Source organism: Rhamphochromis longiceps, linkage group LG17 (genome assembly GCF_057381845.1).
Source record: "Rhamphochromis longiceps isolate RC_006_pf linkage group LG17, R_longiceps_female_GT1.1, whole genome shotgun sequence".
Taxonomy (NCBI): domain Eukaryota; kingdom Metazoa; phylum Chordata; class Actinopteri; order Cichliformes; family Cichlidae; genus Rhamphochromis; species Rhamphochromis longiceps.
The window spans coordinates 26,346,912-26,363,720 of record NC_140573.1 but is presented as its reverse complement, the minus strand read 5'-3'; the positions used below and the strand labels follow the sequence as shown (position 1 = coordinate 26,363,720).

The 16,809-nt window shown below is 38.8% G+C and overlaps 1 protein-coding gene across 2 annotated transcripts in view; it reads left to right on the top strand.

Annotated features, from left to right (window-relative positions):
- syt1a (synaptotagmin Ia) overlaps positions 1-16,809 on the top strand; it is a 217,026-nt gene that overhangs the window by 43,865 nt on the left and 156,352 nt on the right. For both annotated transcript variants that reach the window (XM_085386890.1, XM_085386887.1), the window contains exon 2: positions 7,209-7,256. The gene's annotated coding sequence lies outside the window, so the exon portion shown is untranslated. The remainder of the gene's footprint in view (positions 1-7,208; positions 7,257-16,809) is intronic.

Below are 16,809 nucleotides of genomic sequence, written 5' to 3'. Positions count from 1 at the left end.
GGCTGGAGCACCAGATCATACAATAACTGACAGCAGAGACCCATCCTTTCTCCTTTACACAAAAAAGGAAAGAAAACAAAGCAAACAAAACATTTAATTATTCTTCCACAGCATCAACAGACACAGGCGGAGTAGAATGGATGTGCGGCAGTCAGCCTGACGGGGCCATTTTTGAGTGTCAAAAGAGACGAAACATAAACACTAACACCACAGAGTGAAAAAAGCCTTGATAGGAATGCAAAGATTAATTGAATATGCTAATTTGCTTTTTAGATACCTGTTTATGAAAATCCATTAAAATCATACACATAATAATATCCAGCAGCAGCTGAGTGCAGTGACCTTCACTGCTCGAGATATCTGTTTTCAGCCTTAATTGATAAATACTTTAGTGAGAGCTACAATTGTGTGTCTGTTCATTAACACTAAAAAATCCTGTTTTTTTTTAATTTATTTCACAGTAACCTCCATTCTACTTGTAAAAGGCACCAAAAGCCTGGATTATCCTATAATACAGGATAATCTATGGCCGTTGTAGATATCTTTGCGTACCCACATTTCATGTTGGCAAAATTGTGCTTTTTACCTCACTATCCATAACAAGAACATCACCACAAACAAAAACATTGTGTCCTAGTTTGCATAATTAATCTTACTGGAGAAGAGAGAGGAGGTGTAAACTCCAGATGCCACTCTAAACAGAAAACAAGGCATCAGTATGCAAACAGCTGAAAAAAACGGGGTGTACCAGACAGAGTCATACGGCGGTCCCATTACATCCCATAAAAATACAAGTGCCCCTGTGCAAAGGGTTTGGCAAGATAGAAGTGTATTCTTTTCACTGCTTGCTAACAGCCTCATTGCTGCACGTCTGCCAGATTCTTTGAGCCAAATTCAAGTGGGCCTCGAAGCTGGTTGTTCTCAAGGCTGCCAGTCTAGTGGGAAGGAAACGACCAACTTCAGAGAAACAATCGAACCTGCTCCATCCATCCTTCAAACTGCACAGAGAGCTTGATTTGGAGAATGGCAAAGCCTCCTGTTTCTCAGGAGTAATATCTCCATACAGGATATTGGCTTTGTGTCCCTTCAGCTAAACAAAGAAGTAGGCATTGTTCCTTAAGCATTTGTCCGTCCGGTTTCTTATTAAATAGATGTTCAGATCTAAACACTAATATGAGCCTAGATTTAATATGGTGTGATTGTGTGTGTGTGTTTTTATGAGACTGCTGCTCCTATTGCATAGGGGTATTGAAGTATTCTCTTGTGTTGCACTGAGAAATATTTAATGTGTTGTCCAGAGTAACCAGATAAATGTGCAGTGGGATGGCCAGCTCTTGATCTCAACTACAGAGGTTTGAATCTCAGAAGACCTGGATGTAGTAGTCATGCAAAATAATTCGGTGATTATGCCTCTTGCCTGGCATTGTACTGTACTTTGAACTCCCCTACTATATTGACACCAGATAGTCTTAACTGTTAATAATGAAAGCCATGTGTATGTTTTACCAAGAAAAATGTTGTTTCCCTTTAAATAGATTAATTGCCCTTCTTAACAAATCCATAATGACTAAGTGAAAATGAGGCTTTACAAAGATCTGCAAATATATTTAAATGGAAAAAGTCCTCATTTGTGGAAGTATTTACCTCTTTTGCAGTGGGTTTCCTAGTTATAATCATGTGCGCTGCACTGTGTGTGCTTTAATTAGCCTTAATGTTTCTGGAACCTGTGCCAAATTTCATGGAATGTGCACATAAGAGCAGGTAGATAGAAGCCACTTTTGAGTAAAAGGCTTATTAAAGCCTACTTTGATTTTGTCAAATTACTTTTAAGGGACTCTGGTCAATCATCTGAAGAGACAAAGATGTAATTCTCTGGACAGAACTCCAAGCTCTGTGTCTAGCCTACATCAGGCACTGTTCATCTGGCTAATACCATCCCTGCTGGGAAGCATAAGTGTGGAAGGCAACTAGGAAGGATCACTGCAGTCAAAATAGAAACACCCTTGAAGAAAAGGCCAGACTTATCCACAGTGTGTAAAGTCTCAGCTTAGGGCAAGATGCCTTTCTTCTCAACAATGTAGCTGGAAGACAAGTCTCTGTCCTTGAGTAGCCCCATAAAAAGCCCAGAGTTAAACCCCACAGGACATCTGTGGAGAGGCCTGAAGAATCGCAGTTGACATACGGTTTATATGCAATCTGATGGAGCTTGAGAGGGTCTGCTGGGAAGAATTCGAGAAAGTTCCTCTGAGCTGTAATTGCTGCCAGGGAAGAAACGAGGCTCAAAGGTCTGAATGTTTGAAGTTTTACATTATTAACAGAATAATTATTTTTCGTGTGTAAATTTCAACATTTTTAATACGTCTTGAAAAATGTAAGGCGGCATATTTTCATTTGGCCATTGTAGTTATCAAGTCTACACTGGCAAAAATGATGAAAATATATATTGACATTTTTAAATGGAACACACTGACCACAGTTTAGCAGAAAGTGGAGTACTCAGAATACTTTATGAATCAAATGCATTGTTGTATGGGTTGGTAGTGTTGGTAGGTATGAAGGCTTGAAAAGATTCATTCTATTTCTGCAAAAAAAAAAATGCAGGTTTCCTAAATTGAGGAACACAAGAAACACATTTTAATTCCAATATTCATCTGTGCGGTTAGACTAGTCCTAAAAGTTTCTGGTTGGTTTATGTATTTATTTTAGTAGCTATGAAAACTAGCTTACATCCAGTGGGCCTGTATTGCTCGCTCACTTTGAGGAATAGCATTGTTAAATTACTCGAGTTAGATTAAAGGTATTTAACTTAAGAGGTCTGTCTCTTTATTTAGGATATTTGGATGGTTTCAGGTCATCCTTGGTTCAGTTTTACATTATTCTGTGGTCTAGAATACACTCGTAAATATACACTCATCACCCAATTCATTAAAACCAGGTCAGACTCCGGCTTGACATCAAAACTGCTTTACTTTTTGGTGCTTAAATTCAACTAGGTCCTGGAAACTATGCTTAGTGATTCTGGTCCATATAGATATGATAGCATCATACAGTTGTTGCGGATTTACATCCATGGTACAGATCTGTGGAAGCCATTTACCTACACTGAACTCATTGTCATGTTCAAGAAACCATGTTGATATTATTTGAGTTTAGTGACATGGTTTGTTATCAAGCAGGAAACAACCATCAGGAAATGGTTATACAGTGGTCATCAAGGGATAGACATGGTCCACCATTACACATATCAATCAGTTGATTGGTGGTGTGATGGTGTGGAGCCATGCTTTCATGTTGTTTCTAACAAAGTATGAACCTACCATCCGAATGTTGCAATAAAAAAAAAAGCTGTCAGGGGCTGGGTCTGTAACGCAGCATTTTGGGCTTGTTTTGTATTTTGTATTGTCTTATGTTAGAAGTTCTTGTGGTATTATTTAGTTACGGTTTAGTTGAGTTTTATTCTAGGTTTTGTCTCATCCATGTCTCTGTGATTTATGAGTCTTTTCCTGTCCTCTGTATAGTCTGTCTTGTCCTCTGTGTTTTACTTTCTGTTATGCCAGTGCTTTAGTCTCTACATGTGTTCCATGTCTCCTCAGGTATTTCATGTCTCTATGTCAAGCTTGTGTTGTCATGTCTACGTTCAATGCCGTTTCCTGTTTTATTGTGAAAGGCCCTGTCCTGTGTGCAGTGGGTCTCGTTTTGCTTCCCCTTGTCTTGTTAGGTCTGATTTTTCCCAGCTGTATTCCCACCTGTTCCCCATCCTCTCATTAGCCTTCTGTGTATTTAAGTCCTTTATTCGGTGTTGGTTTGTCTGGTTGCATGTTTCTGTGAGTTTTGGCTCTCCTCAAGCACCTGTTCACGTTCATTTTCTGTGTATGTCATGTTTTAGTTTTGGCCAGTTTAGGTTTCAGGTTAGTTTTTCTTCAGTTTGCCTTGCCTTATTTTTTTGTTTTGACATCAGCTCAAATAAACGGCTCACTTTCTGTTATACTTTGTTTTTCTCCCGTGTCTGCATTTTTGGTCCACACCTCAAACACACCAGCGATCCCCACCGTGACAAAAGCCTCAATTTCAGCTGACAGAAGTGGCACCCAATGTGGTCTTCTGCTGCTGTAGACTATCTGTTTCAAAGTCCAGGATGTTGTGCTTTGAGAGATCGTCTTCTGCATACCTTGGCTTGCTCATTTGAGCTGCTTTTGCTCTCTTATCAGCTTCCTATGTAGTCTCCATCAGTCTAGTCATGGATCAACAAGGCATTTTCACCCAGAGAAATGTGCGCCCACTGGATATTTTCCTGTTTTTCTGTAAACTCCAGATCCAGCTGTGTGGGGAAAACCCCAGGAAATTAGCATAAATTTGCTTGAAAATGTCAGCACTGGTCTCCAGTTCTAATAACACTGATGTTTACTGAAACTGACACCAACATGAGCAATTTCTGAAGAATACCATCGATATACTCTAAATAGGCTTCTACACTCTTCGGACAGCATTGTTTTTTGCCAATGTTGAGGACATACGTAACATCAAGACACTGACACTTTGACACAAGGCTTTGGCCCACAGACAAGCAGTGAAACTGCCATGATAAAAATGTTTGAACTCCCCTCCCGCAGACTCCCAGGATGGGTGTTTGCTGTGGATATTAGTGTGGCGGCAGGACAACATGAGATGGGTCCTTTGAATAGAGAGCACAGAGTGAAAGTTGGGATAGCTGCATGGTGCAATAGCTTTGAAAGCTGTGAAATAGACTAAAACACACAGATCTGAAGTTTAGGATTTTTTTCCCCTTTAGGATAATGAAACATGAAAGGTCCCATCATGCCAAATTTGTTTTAGCTTCAAGAGGGCTGCCATTACTCGCTGTACTTTAGAAACTCGGCCAATCATTTTGGTGACGTGTATCAAGTCTTCTTGAGTCATAGCTTGTCTGCTACATTTGTTTACTTCTGTTGTATCAGTTTCTTTTGTGGTAATGATTATAACTGCAGTTGTCTATGTTGATTATTAGGACATTGACTTGATAGGATATGATTTAAGTGATATTAATTACGCATTCTTTGTTAACATTTGGCAGCAGAACCCTCAGGCACATTACTCACTGTAAAAGGCCTATTCTTGACCTCTCCACTATAAAAAATAGACATTTCTTTAGGCCCTCTCCACTTAGATTACTGGATGCTAATGCCAGTGAGGCTGACTGGTTTCCCCAGGCATTTGAAGTCTATTTTGGGACCAAGTATCCCAGTGGGTACATGGTGAGGTGTTTTTCAAGCCCACATGTCTGTTACACATTCATGAAACACCTTTTCAGTAAAAGCACAGAGTTGGCTTTCAAAGCCCTCCTGCTGTCTACTGGTAAATATCAGCTGCTAATTAGTGGCTGATATGTACCAGTTACTTAACTCGGATATATTTGGCAGCTTGTTTTACATTCACAAAGCTTACTTCATTACATTCAACATAATCTCTCACAAGTTTCTGGAGGTGATAATATTCAACCTGTAGATTTGCTTTATTGGACATGTCTATTTCCAAATTGAAAAAAAAAAAAGCCAAAGGAAGAAAATGCAAGAAATGCTGAAGGTGCTTCCACATTTTGCCACCAGACCAGGCTGTTATTTTTTTCTACCAGTCCTGTTAATGGCATGGAGTTTTTACACCTTTGGATATGGTGCAATATTGCCACCCTTGTACAAAACGAATGTTTCCTTTAGGCAATGCTTCAACTTTCTTAAGGGTCGCTGCTCCCTGACTGAAAAAAAAAACAATCCCCAAGTTTCTCTTTAATAGCACCATCCTTGCAGGGCCAGTTAAGAAGCACTATGACGCCAGCGTACAGTACAGCTTTGATCTTGTACATTCTGGGCTTGTGGGGGTTCTGGAAAATGAAATTAAAAGGATTAAATTGAGACCACCTACATAACCAAGTGGCTGCATATCACATGGAAGTACCTCCTACAATCTCAAGTTATCCTCTTGTTTGACATACCGTGTTGGTTTTGCATGTTTGGCTGGATCAAACACAAGCACCTGTTGTATAAACATGTTCCTCTCATCTCTTTTTATTATAAGCCTCAAAGATCCAGTGACGAGTATCCAGTGTAGTCAGACTCTCATTTTTGAGAACTGTAGAGAAAGGTATGAATAGTTATGGTTTCTTTTTGTTACGATTTCTATTGCTTGTTTGTCCTTTGAACCTATTTAAGGGTACCAGCATGTGTTGTTTGCTACTGCTGCACTGCTACACAATGTGCCATCTGCTTCCTGTAAATGAGACCACCGATGCCTGTCACCAATTATTGTAAGATGTATTAACATTTTAAAACAGAGGTTTGAAGTTAAGATACAAATCAGTTTCACAACATTTGAAAAAAAAAATGATTGAAACCCAAGCTAATTGAGTTCAAAATTAGGGTAAACCCAATTATTTCTTATGGAACTGAAGGACAAAATGAGAATTGGGATGAAAAAAAAAATACATTTATTTTAGAATGGAAACTGCTGTAGGAGGAAATTAGAGGTATTATAATAATAATTTAAAAGCATCGTATTCAGGATACGCTCTGGTCTAATCTGCTAAAAATGAAAGTTTACAAGCCATGTTTACTAAATTTTGTTGAGTCATCTGCAGCTGTTATGTCTTTCTGTTAATTTAAATATAAATACTGTTTGACAAAAAGGTGTGTATGTTATGTTTATACATATATTACATTTAGTGAAAGAGGAAAAAGCTTGTCTTTGTCCTACAGTGTGGTTAGGATGGATTTGAAAGCATGTATTTTAATTTCCTCGTATTGCCTGACATAACATACCACCTCTAAGCTTATTCACTGAAGTTAATAGTGGACACTGAAAGATTTAACAGTATGAACTACATTAATTAGCGGCTACTAGCAATTAACCACCATAAAACCTCCGCCTTCGGGCACAAGTAGTATTTATTTAAAACTATCTAATAGTCTGTGGCTAATACTGGACATCTTTATTAAAAAAATCCTGCAGTGACCCACTAATTTAATTTTCAGGGAAGCCTCAGTTGTATGCCTTCATTTGGCCCATTTCATTACATTTAAAAAAATACTGGTGGGATTACCCAAGCCATTTAAAAAACATTGGTTTTACTCTTACCCTGTATTTGTCAGCACAGATTACATATCTCCTGTTAGTGCAGATTTTTGTTTTATAATGACACTGTGAAATTTGTTTTTCAGTGAGCTGGAAGTGGAAGACAGGAAGGAACGTCTTTGACTGAAGATACTGTAAGTGTCAGGCCAATAGGCTTTTCATCAGATCTGTCATTTCATAAATGGACAGGGCCTTTAGTGTACGCCCTTTACCCCATGCTATACACTCCCAAATTCCAATTTTCCACCAATTGTGTAGTTTATAAAAATGCCTTAATTATATTTACCAAAAATGACATCTTGCCCTCTGTTATTCTCTGATGCACGCACACAGTATCAATCAAATCAGTAAATCCAACAGGGAGCCAGAATGCTTGATGGCCTCTGGTCTCGTTTGAGATGCAGACATTGTCCTGTTGCCTCCTTTAATGAGATCTGGAGGCGTGCAATCTAATATTCACCAGTGAGGCTCCAACATGGCCCCTGAGCCTGTAGCCCAGAAAGCTGTGTGTTAATTCAATGAAGTGAAGTCAGCTGTGATCAGAAGGACCGGCGTGGCCATCCAGTCAGGTGGATGAGCGCCACTGGCTTTTGTGTTTTCTGTTTATTCGTTATTTAGTAGGCCGGACTTTTACTTGAATGTTTGGATAAATATTTCAAGCAATTCAATCAAGCAGAACTGCTTTGGGATTGAATCTTAGAAACCGACATACTGGGGTCAACAAAGGTACATAAAGCCTGTCTATGAACAGCAAACATGAACAGTGCAGAGAGAATTGCTTATTGCACTTAAAATAACAACATAGTCTCCCAACAGTTTGAAAATAGTCACGACTTGTAATCGACTGGTTTGTGCCTCCAGACACTAGATTTTCAAGTGCTATTTTTTGCGGAGTGAATAGTTTTGCTGCTCCCAAGTTCAAGTCCTAAACATCACACATTTGTATTGTTTTTCAATATGTCAATAACTAAAAAAATACTTTACTTGGTGACATTTAAAATGACCTAGTTATGATTAGAATATAGAAACTCATTTGTTAGGTTTAAACAGAAAATACTTTTTTAGGTTTAGGCAATAACACTTTTGTGTCTCTCTGCTCGGTCTGTACTGAATATCTGCTGCAGACCTGAAATGTGCTTTCTTATGAAATACACTATTTCAAAAGTTGTGGTGCCAAATTATCTCTATAAACACAAAGAAATAGTGAGGTTTTTTTGTAACTACTTCATGTTGCTATGACAGCAGGCCAAAAACTGAAGTTTATCTTCCCTTCAGGCAGTGAGATTAATTACACAAATGCCAACATACTATATGGATACCATATGGAAAAAAGTATTGGGTCACACCTTTTAATCTCTCAGTTTCAGTTTTTTCAGCCACCTTACCTCAGGTGTGTAAAATCAAGCAGATAGCCTTGCAGTGTGTCTTTACACATATCTGTGAAAGAATGGGTCACTTTAAAGAGTGCATCAGGTGACTGGGTGACATTTCTTCCAATCTAATGATATTTCCTCTGTTTTTATTTTGTTAGTTTTCCAAGTTGGCAAAATCATTGTACCGTATTTATGGGACCATAAGGCACACGGTATTATAAGGCGCACTGTCGACAAACGGGTCTGTGTTCATACATAAGGCGCACCGCATTATAAAGCGCATTTAACGAAACAAATCAGTCAGAAAAGTCAAACTTTACTCAACTCATTCCGCTTGCTTCCTCCACTTCCATACCATTAATTCATTAATGTTGAATTCTCTGGTAGCTGCTCTATAAACGCAGGAACAACAGTATATGTTATTCCAGTGTTTTTCTACTTTTTGCTATGTAACTTTGCACTGTCCACTTTCTGCTGTAACAAATTTCCCACGTGTGAGACTAATAAAGGTTATCTTATCTTACATTAATGACTAACCTCATATTGTGGCTGGACTATCTCAGTTGTTCTCTCCTACTGAAGTTTGGTCCGTTTACAGCAATTTTCCGGGCGATTGCATTTGTCAAAAAAAAGTGGAAAAAGGTTAGCGTTCATTCTCCAGGTTCAGTTTTATGCTTTGGTATGCTAACATAGCGGTGTCACTAGCGATCACTAGCACAGCATTATTTACCATCTAGCCCAACTTCAGTAAACCTACAAACATCACTATTGTGTAGCTTTCTCTCTACATTCATGTTGGAAGTGATAGCAGAGCTGTACGTTTTGTTTTTTTCCAGAAATCTCTCAGTCAGAACATGATATACCATGTTAAGGTAACTAGCAAAACCAGCGAGCTAACTATCTACTAACTTCCTGCTAACTTCTAACTCCGTTTAATTTAATAAATTCTGTTTTCATGGATGCCTGGATGTTTAACTTAATTGATACACCTGGTAAAGCAGCAACACTGATCATTTTATTAAAGATGAAAGAATTTACACAGTGTTTGTTTGGGACCTGACGTGGACGGAGTTTTGGACCCAGATTACTATGAGCCGCAAGGCTCCTGACTACGGTAGCCGTAACGCTCAGACAATTCATCAAGCGGTGCAGCTTCGTAGCTTAGCAAAGTCCTACTAAAACATTTTTTGACAGATTTTTTGAGCGCTGTGTACCACATAAAATCATCTCGAGGTCAGTGTAGCAATGGGAATTGCATTTACCTGTGTGTTCCGCCCGGAGTCTTGAGAGTGTAACACCGGAAGGTGAGAAGCAGAGACTCCGGGCGGAACACACAGGTAAATGCAATTCCCATTGCTACAGTCAGTAAACACAGCCAGAATTCATAGATAAGGTGCACCAGATTATAAGACGCACTGCCGATTTTTGAGAAAATTAAAGGATGTTAAGTGCGCCTTATAGTGCGGAAAATACGGTAGTTAGCGTTCATTTGTTTTTGTTTTTATTTTAGTAAACTTCAATGTTTTTTCTCATCCAGTTTTAGTTTGTAGTTTAATTTTCCTCAACTGTAATAAGCCTGGTGTAAAACTCAGTAGCTGTGAAATTCCAAACATCAGCACAAAAACTGTGTGCTGGGAGCTTCATGGCTTGGGCTTCTATGGCAGCTCCTGTAGGTTTGATGTGTAGGTAGCCCAGTACACACTGTGTATGCCTCCAATTAGGAAAAGGCATGTGGTAATCTGTTCTAGTTCAAATTGTGTGGCTTTCATGAAGTGGAGGCTGGTCTCCTACTGAGGCTGGAATAATCTGAATATAGTCAAGGATAGGGCTGTTCGATATAACAATATATATCAGATGACGATATAAAAACGTCTATCGTTTGTTTCGTGGTGTTGCAAAATAAACTGTTTACAGCAATATTTTTTCATCGTTTTGATGGTCACTGTAGTGGCTATATTAATTTCTTAAAGTTCTATGTTTCTCTTATATTTAATATAACCACACTACAGACGGACAAGCGCCTGTTTTTATGCGTTGTGGTTAGCAACAACGACGGTAACAATCACCATCGCGTGTCCGCTTGTTTATGTACCACATAAACCTTTCACAATAAAGCTCAAGATCCTGTTGAGACTTTTCAAAATAAACAGAATCACGTGAAAGAGCAGATTATTTACGGATGAGAAGTAAAATAGAGCCGCCAGGTGCTAAAAAATAAACTTTAGACTCAAACGTTAGAACAGGCTTTTTCCCGCAGCACGCCGTGTAACAAATACTCACAAAGAAAACGGCGGCCGTTACAACTTATGTCTAAAAATGTGTAGTTTCATGCATCGGTTAAAACACTCAACTCCAGGTACATGACGCACAGCTGGAAACACTTCACGCAAGTCAAGCTGCCCGAGATTCACAGAATTTACAGAAAATGTTACAGTTTTGTGATTTATATCGTTATCGGGACGATAGAATTCTTATATCGGGATATGAGATTTTGGTCATATCGCACAGCCCTAATCAAGGACATTCATAAGTTGAGTGGTGAGGGTTTATTACTTTTTCTGCTATCTTCTCATACCTGTTAGTTGAGGACAGTAAACCTTGAGAGAGTACTACTGTATATTAATAGATAGTCCTGACTACTGTCTCTGATTTTGGCTTTTTGGTTTGAAGTCGGTCATCATTCCTGCTTTGTTGCTAGTAGCCACTCAAGATGTTACATTACCTCCACTATGAAAGCATCAGTTCTAACTGTAGCAAATTAAAAGGAGTGCTGTGCTCAGTATTGAGCTCAAAAGAAGTGTAAAACAGTTTATTTGGACTTGCTAAACATTAGTTAATACAGAATAATTCAGAATAATTCTCTTGAGTTTCTCTATACATAAGTGTACATTTGCAGATAGCACTAATTAGCACTGTGATTTGAAGCAGTGTAGCACCCACTCCTATCTGATGATGATGATAGTTCCTGCGTCTGTCCCAGCTGTCAACCATGATTGATGGACTGTGCACTTCCCACCTCCAGTTGCCGGTGTTCACTGCTGTTTACCTGATCTCATATCCAGAGATGTTTAAGCCGCCTCACATTAGCAAGCATATTAATCATCCTTCATTCCATATGATTGGGTTAAATCCTAGTCTTACCCAGGCTCTACGTTTTGCCGGAGGGTAACAGAAGGATGAGCGCACTTATTCCCCTTTTAAACTCATTTATTGTTCGTCAGCCACTGAAAAAAAAGAGTACGGCTAACACACAGGTTCAGTGTGCTTCAAAATAAAAACAACATGACCAGAAATGTGTTCGACAAATTACCCATATGACGAAAGACGAGCCTTAATGGCTTCCAAAGATAAAGTGTAGTGTTTCAGAGGTGATTCATTGTTTCTTCACTTAAAGTGAACATCTTTGGGATTGTTAAAAAAAGTAATTTGGTGGTGTTTTCAGAGCAGTTTTTGTTGGTGTAGTATTTTGCAGATATTTTATAGTGTTTGACCGAGAAGGCTGTATAACCTCCTGGCATTTTCAGTGTGCAGAAAGCAGAGAACAGTGTGCTGAGCCATTTTAAATTTCACATTACTTTAACAACTAATAAGTGGCTGATGTGTTCACCTCCCCTCATCTAACTGCTAAAAGTGCGATGTTTTGGAAAATAGCAGAAGCACTTTGTAGATGCACGGTAATCATGTAAGCCAAAGACGAGTCACATTTATGTAATTTGCAGTTGTTTTTATTTACAGTTTGCGGATGCACTTACAGTACTGTGCAAAAGTCTTGAGTCACCACTCAACTCTTTATATTTTACTAGGAAAATATAAAATGGGTGCAATGATTTACTGATTTACATACACGTAAATACAATAGAATTCTAACAAGCTTAAAAGTTTATATGTGACAAAACACAACCTGAACTTTCTCAGTTAAGTCTTGATGCATGCTCAATCATCCATTTAGGGAAATCTCAAAAAGCTGATTCTGTTGATCTGGATGGAGCGCGGAGTAAAGGAGGCCATTTACGTGAAAAGGGAACGACCATCTCTGAATCGAGGAGGGGGCCTAAGGGTACATCTTTCAGGATCTTACAATGCTGTGATTGCAGCCATTCCCCAACTATGAATGGTGCCATTGATCAGTGGACTTTGGTCAATGGTCATGACAATTTGAATGTTGATGATCAAAAAACTGACCTCGCCGCCCATCGTTATCCAGTGGTGTTAGTTTCAGTCATGAAACTGTACCGTTTATAAAGTCGGGGAAACCTGCAGTCAGCTGAGACTGAAGAAGTCACTTGGATTAGTGACGAAATGTTTCTCCACTGAAAACGCTATGTCCAGTTAAGTTCTGCATATTTTACTGGGGTTTGAGTTGGTTTGTTTTCAGGATCAATAGACAATCTATTTTGACTGGCTGTTGTCTAACTTTTTGAACTATTTGTTCAAAAAGTCAGATAAGTCTGTAAATTAATTGCTTGGAATGTCCCTACTAAGGACATATTTATATTGTAGTAAACTAAATGCAACTTAAAGCTCGAGTAGTCAGCATGTTTATGATATTGCTGGACAAAACATTCATCTTCCTTTCAGCAATTTATTTCAAGCAATCTCTGAACTAGCGTTGGCAAGTGTATTAAAATCAGTACACCAAAGAAACAAGAGGTATCCCAAGTCAGCTGATCATTCTTCTCTTTGATTTAGTTGATGTTGAATATTTACCTCAAGGAGGTAAACTACTGACATTTGCAAATTACAACTACAAAAATTATGCAATTGAAAAGGTGACAATCGACATAGACTAGTTCAGTTGTCCAGTCTCAGTGAAAATGAATTCAATTCTTCTTCTTCTGTGCACTTTAGAAAGTCTAACCTGTGATAATAGACTGACCAATCCAATCACAGGTCTCTGACTGCATCAGTTAAGGTGTATGAAGTAGCACGAAGAGGGGGACAAAAGTCTTTACAATTAGTTAAGCAGAGGATTTTGATTTTGGAGAGTGGTGATTGAGTACTGTGTGAAATCTGAAGTCGGCAACTATGGCTACGTTCACACTGCAGGTCTTAATGCTCAATTCAGATTTTTTGATCAAATCCAATTTTTCTTGTCTGCTTGTTCACACTACAAATAAAGTGTGACAGCAAACGCGCTCTAGCGTGAACCCTCAAAGCGGCCCGCATGCACAAAAGAAGACGTCACACACAACGCGCTCTGTTTAGACTCAGACCAAACAGTATTGTTTGACTGATGGCTGTTAATATAAAGACTTGTTTCGGAGTTTACGTTCCCCAATTTTGCTTTAAGTTATAAAGTTATTTTGTTATTTACATATGGCCTAATAATTATCCTTATTGCTGTTTTAGAGAGGAGCGCTGCTTCAAAGGATAGTTGCAGATTTCTGTCAGAATCTGCAGATTATACAGTACGAATAAAATGTTCACGTTTCTTCAACGTTGTCTTCCCAACAGTTTCACTGACATCTACACTGGATGGCCAGGAAGCGTTCACGATGTCTTCTCCGGCGCTGATAATTGGCGTCTGTCTTGTGTCAGTGACGTAAAAAACGGATTTAATGCGACATGACCGTTCAAACAGCAGTCGCTTTCTAAAACATCAGATATGTATTGGATTCAGTACCACATACGAAAGTGACCCAGATTGGATTTGAAAATATCGGATTTGTGCCGTTCACACTGTCATACCATCATTGGATTTGGGTCGCATAGGGTCAAAAAAGTCGGATTTGATGCGCTTTCGCCGGCAGTGTGAACGTAGCCTTAAATATTTAAAAAAATATGTGAAGTGCGTTCATATGCCAAGACTTTTGTAGATAATGGCCTACTGCAGATTTAATCAAATCCACTGGAGACACATCTACCACATTTTCAAATTGGTAAGAAAGCGCTGTTAGTTTTTTTTTTTTGGGGGGGGGGGAATGTTATGACATTTCCTTGACCCCAGTTGTTATTTTTTGTTTTTAACTAGTAAGTATAGTGAGCACAGTAAATATAGTACTTCATAAATATCAGCAAATATCAGTTGTGAGCTAGTTAACATGCTGAAGAGAGCATTTAGCTCAAAGCAGCACTTAGAACTGCTAGCATGGTTGCAGACACTATTACTCCTGTTACTGAGATTAAAATGGAATCTTAATAACACAACAGGCTGACATAATTGCTTTTTGCATATCCCACCATATTAAAGTGATGTGCATGGTACTGGCTTGATTATAAAGATGGTGATAAAGATAATGGTAATCTCTTGGGAAATCTCATTTAGGTTTAACCTTATTTGTTAAAAAAAGATCCAAAGATAAGCTGGCAGATAGGTTGCTCATTAAAAATGTGAAGCATCATTGAAAACTAATCCTTTTTTGGTAGCGACATGATTTTTTAAAACTTACACTATAGGTCAAACCAAGTACAAACAAATGAGGAACAATTGGGATGATATTGAACTTAAAGGGAAAAAGAGTTGAAGCTTGTCTCAATAACAATTTATAACTATTGCTAGCTTTGTAAGTGTGTGATATTTCCCAGACTAAACCTCTATCAGTCACATTCTCATTCACTTTTTAAACTTGTCATTGCCGGCACAAAATTCAATCCTTCTTCTCCACTGTCAAGCTTAGTATTCAGCAGTGTTTTCTTTTCAGAGGGGCAGACAGCAAGTCCTTGTTCTCCATTTTAATCTTGCTGCTATTTCATTTCCTGCCTTGCTCATTGAATCAAATTTGAGTCGGCATCGTTATCAAATAGCTGAGTGTCAGGTAACATCCAGAACTGGGAATATTCAACACAACAAAGCCGTAGTTTTGTAACTGATGCTATGTGTAATAACTGTTGTTAAAAGAGGTGCATTAAAGAGCACAACACCCACTAACAACATTTAACATTGCCATAAATTGCAGCATAATCTTTTCGATACAGGAAAAAGAAAAGAACCAGGCTGTATGTTATTAATGTGATCGTCTCGGGCACACAGCTCTACCTCTGAGTGCACAGCCCCACCCACCTGTTGTTTAGACCTTCTGTTTTCTAGTGTCAGCCAATCAGAAGACAGTTGATATTGCTCAGTCACACTAAAGTGAAAATAGATGGGCAACCTTTTTGTTTTTGTGATTGCATGAAATTTTTTTCTCATTTCACAATCAGCTGGTTGCTCAGAGGATGAGCCTTCATCACCGTCAACCTCCGGACCTTTTACAGCAAGGTGAATGTGTAGCATTTGCCTTGCTGCAGGTTGCTTCCTCCCTCGTGGGAGGCAAACTGCCTACTCTATAAAGTCCAAGAATAGAAATATGGAGCTGAAAATTAGTATAGCATGTCCCCTTTCATATATTTAAACTATATTTTCACATGGCCCATAAAGATTACATATATTCTTTAAAGAAATGTGCTTTTTGTGTTCTTCAGTGGCTTGAGGGTGCCACATAGTGTTTTTAGTAACCATCAGATAGGATGGCTTGTCAATGCAGCTCTATGATCCTTATTTGGGGAGAGAGGGGGGGACAAATCCCCCTTGGATAAGCTTAAGAGAAGACAGCACATGTGGAAAGATGGCCTGGCATGTTCAAAATGGCCACAGGGAAGCCATTTCCCACAATGCTCCCATTCCCCTGGCTCCTTGGTGTCGATCTGTCCTTTGTGAGCCAAAGCGTTTGAGACACATTGCGGTCACCATGGGCTGGAGGAGATATGACAAATACAAAAGACCGACCCTGCTTCCTCTTCTCCCCCTTGAGAGAGGAACGTGTGGCTCATTGATAGTGTGAGCTGAGCTGTTGAAGGCACTTCTGGTTTCTTTGGATGGCTGTCAAATTCATTAGTTAAGTTTCAGAAAATTTGCATACATGTTTAGCAGTAAGAAGCCCAGCTGCACTCTAATAAAACTGGATGAATTTCAGTTGCTCACAGGCCTTGCAGTGCAGCAAGTCTTTGCTTTGATAATGGGAACCACTAAAATAGGAAAAATGTGATAATAAGACAGTTAACTGCTGTGCTGACTTAACTGAACAGGAGGGTAAAATGCTTTTCGTAATTGAATTAAATTATGTCATTTAAAATCGAATATATTTAACGGGGAACATTTGATTGGATTAATTTGGTTAATTTTTAAGCCAAATTGATTGAAGTACTTAGATAAAGTACAGATAATGTATAAATAATCCACTACTGAAACTGACATCTAGCTTTGGTGACGCTAACATAGTGGGCATATCACCGGTTGGACGACAGATTGAGTCTACCACCCCCGGTTTGCACAGGTGTGTTGGAAAACTTCAACTTCTAAATTTTCTCCTCAAGTCTGTACAGGAATAGAAATGCA